General features: G+C 48.0%; 1 long non-coding RNA gene across 1 annotated transcript; it reads left to right on the plus strand.

The window, feature by feature from the left end:
* Positions 1 to 1,916: 1,916 nt before the first annotated feature.
* LOC141039304 (uncharacterized) lies at positions 1,917 to 3,394 on the plus strand. Its single transcript, XR_012200234.1, has 2 exons — positions 1,917 to 2,155; positions 2,264 to 3,394. It is a non-coding gene; the product is annotated as an uncharacterized lncRNA (long non-coding RNA).
* The last annotated feature ends 410 nt before the right edge of the window (positions 3,395 to 3,804 follow it).

The raw sequence follows: 3,804 nt of genomic DNA on the forward strand, positions 1-3,804 counted from the left end.
GTCAAAATCCTTCCTTGGCATCATCAAAGATAATTCAGAAGTATTCCTTTTATGACTTTGCCCTAAGTGGTGGTTTGAGAAGGAAGTGTCATTTACCTTTGCTTGATTGACCCCAAACATTTTTTACATCTTTTCCTGTCCATATCATTGCCCCATGACAAAATTCAACTCCATTTTCCTAGTAAATATTCCTGAGCAAATTTTCAAAGTTCCTGTCTGAGGAAAGTCATTGTGAAGGAAGTACAAACTAGGAATATCCAAATGGGTTGAAATTTTGCAAGGTCCTTAATATGATCAAATAATGACTCTCCACCAAATAGGAGCTCATTTAACTCATCTATGTGAGCCCAGCTCCAAATCTTAGTTTCTGGTCAGATTTTCAGTTCGTGAAGCAACCATATTTTATCTTGCTTCATTTAAGCTGAAAATTTACCAAGGCATTTTCCTATCCATACAAACTCTCTCCACCAAGTTTTGGCTCAATTCATCAATCCATTTGCCCTGTGCAATGTTTCCAAGTTTCTGTCCATAGCAAAGCTATATGAAGCAAGTGCTAGTTTGGTTCATCCAAATGGCCTGAAACTTTTTGGGCATCTTCATATCTTCAAATCATTGGGCTATGACCAATTTCATGTCAACTTGCATCTTCATGTGAGTGCATCATCCAAATTTCTAATTCGGGTCATTATGGTGGTTTTACAGAAAGTACCCTCTAAACCTCTGTTCTTAAGCTCATTTTTGTTACTCAGCATCAACTTAGTGGTTGATCATATTGTACCAAAGACCCGAGTCATTGCACCATCATAGCTCTCACAATTCATATCAAACACCTGCGGCCAAAATGTTTTGGCTCCTCCTCCAAATCTTTTCTTTGCCCCTGGACCGAATTATTTCTTCTTTTAGACTAAGGGCACGATGGTGTATCTACTGGACATGGCTGATCCGGCCAAAACGAGCCATTTGCGCCAGTGCCCGTGGTGATCACGCTTGCGTCATGGCTAATTGCGTGCTCTGGCTCGTTCCGGCCACTGTTCCCGTCGTCTCCCTCGTCGTCTCGACCTCAAACTATGTCCTGGAGCTAGCTCGTGATCGACTTCATCTCACTGCATCGCTGCCCCGCCCTGAATCGCTGTGGTGTGGTCGCCGTCGCCGCGCCCGTGCCACAAGCAGCTCCTGTCCATTAGTGCTCAGCTGTGAACTGGAGCTCGCCCGTGAGCTCTAGAGGCTTTCCCCGCGGCTATAAAGAGGACCCCAAGCTCCTCCCGCACCTCCCAAGCTTCTCCCCGTTCCTCCTTCCCCACCGGAGTCGTCAAATCTTGCCGGAGTTTGCCGTTTCATTTTCGGCCATCGCCGGACTTAGCTCGTTTCCGGCGAACCTAGCCACCCTCTTGCCATTCCAACACCACCACCGTCTTCCTATATCTCCGGTGCATCTCCCCATCCCCTCGCCCCTCACCGGAGTGCACCGTGGCCGCGGCTTCAACGTCCAGCCGCCGCCTACTCCTCTCGGCCACCGCGGCCATCGAGCCAGCCGAGCTCCTCCTCCACCCCCTGACCACTCCATCCTCTCCCCCTCTCTCCGGTGAGCCTCTCCACTCCCTTCTCCTGCCGCCGGAGCCACCTTGACCGCGAGCCCACCTCAGTTCGCCGCCCGTGCTCGTTCTCTGTCTCCGGGCATCGCCGTCGCCCTGATCCTCCCCGGCGCCCTCTTCTCGTCTGGAAGGGCGCGGTGCTCCGCCCCGAACCGGCCGATGCTCTCGCCTGATCCCGGGACGGCCGGAGCCAGTCGCCCCGTCGCCGGCCGCGGCCTCCCCTTCCCTGCCTCTGTTCCCGATCGGGAGAAACAGGAGGAAGAAGAAGGTGCCAAGCCAGGTGGGCCCCGCGCAACCCTGGACCCCACCTGTAAGCGACCCCGGTGCCCAGCCCCACCGCTGCTGAAGTGGCAAGTGGAGACGTAGTCCACGAGAGTGCGTTTTGTCTTTCTCATAACAACTTCTCATGATCGGTCCAAAGTACGTTTTCCTGTCCGGAAAGCGTATTCCCTTACATGCGCCTCTGTCTTATCCACTCAGGGACCCGGCTGTGAATATTCTTTTTACAGCAAAGTCCCTAATCTTCTACACCTCATAACTTCGCGACCGTAACTCCGATTGAGGTGAAACCAACGCTCACTTCTTTGTCTCGTCGAGATCTTTCTGTTGGTGCCATTCTCATAAGGTGTTCACACTGTGAAAATGACCATTATGCCCTTGCCTCTAATCAGCCCCCTCCGAAAGAGAACCGCTCGACGTTTCGTTCCGCGGCTTCACCGCACTTCTTCCCAGAGTCTCCGTCACCCCCAGGAAAGCGACAACAGCCACTTGCATGATAGCCATGCAGTAGCCATGGTTTCTACTTGAATATTTAATAAAAGTTTGCATGTTATCTATCTGCTTGTTTGCTACTATTGTCGTTGTTTCGGTTATGCCCGTGGTTTCATGTAAACCTTCATACTATGTTCCGATGCATTTTGTTATCTTGTATTACTTGCTAGTATTATTATCACATGTTATGCTCCATAGTAGTAGTTCATGCTGGTAGCAGTGGTGTTCTTTCTGATGCATGTTTACCGTCTATTATCAAGTACCGTTGCTATGCATGTTACTTTGCATCCAGTTGGTTATATGCTTATGATACGTCTCCAACGTATCTATAATTTTTATTATTCCATGATGTTATATTATCAATCTTGGATGTTTTATAATCATTTTATAGTCATTTTATATCATTTTTTGGTACTAACCTATTAACATAGCGCCAAGTGCCAGTTGATGTTTTCTGCATGTTTTTTACATCGCAGGAAATCAATACCAAACAGAGTCCAAATGCAACGAAACTTCACGGAGATTTTTTACGGACCACAAGACACCCAATGGGCCAAGGCAGCGCCTGGGGGGTGCTCCGAGGGGAGCACAACCCACCAGGGCGCACCAGGAGGCCCAGGCGCACCCTGGTGGGTTGTGCCCACCTCGGGTGCCCCCTAGACCGCCTCTTTGGTGTATAAATACCCCAATATTCCAGAAACCGTAGGGGAGTCGAAGAAAATCAATTCCAGACGCCGCAGAGTCCAGAACCACCAGATCCAATCTAGACACCATAAAAGAGGGGTTCACCACTTCCATTGGTGCCTCTCCGATGATGCGTCAGTAGTTCTCTGTAGACCTTCGGGTCCGTAGTTAGTAGCTAGATGGCTTCCTCTCTCTCAAATGATTCTCAATACAATGGTCTCCTAGAGATCCATCTGATGTAACTCTTTTTACGGTGTGTTTGTTGGGATCGGATGAACTTTGAGTTTATGATCAGATCTATCTTTTTATATCCATGAAAGTTATTTGAGTTTCTTTGATCTCTTATATGCATGATTGCTTATAGCCTCGTATTTCTTCTCTGATATTTGGGTTTTGTTTGGCCAACTTGATCTATTTATCTTGCAATGGGAAGAGGTGCTTTGTAGTGGGTTCGATCTTACGGTGCTTGATCCCAGTGACAGAAGGAGAACCGACACGTATGTATCGTTGCTACTAAGGATAAAACGATGGGGTCTATCTCTACATAGATAGATCTTGTCTACATCATGTCATCGTTCTTATTGCATTACTCCGTTTCCCCATGAACTTAATACACTAGATGCATGCTGGATAGCGGTCGATGTGTGGAGTAATAGTAGTAGATGCAGGCAGGTGTCGGTCTACTAATCTTGGACGTGATACCTATGTAATGATCATTGCCTCGATATCGTCATGATTATTTGAAGTTCTATCAATT

Source organism: Aegilops tauschii, chromosome 1 (assembly GCF_002575655.3).
Source record: "Aegilops tauschii subsp. strangulata cultivar AL8/78 chromosome 1, Aet v6.0, whole genome shotgun sequence".
Classification (NCBI taxonomy): Eukaryota; Viridiplantae; Streptophyta; class Magnoliopsida; order Poales; family Poaceae; genus Aegilops; species Aegilops tauschii.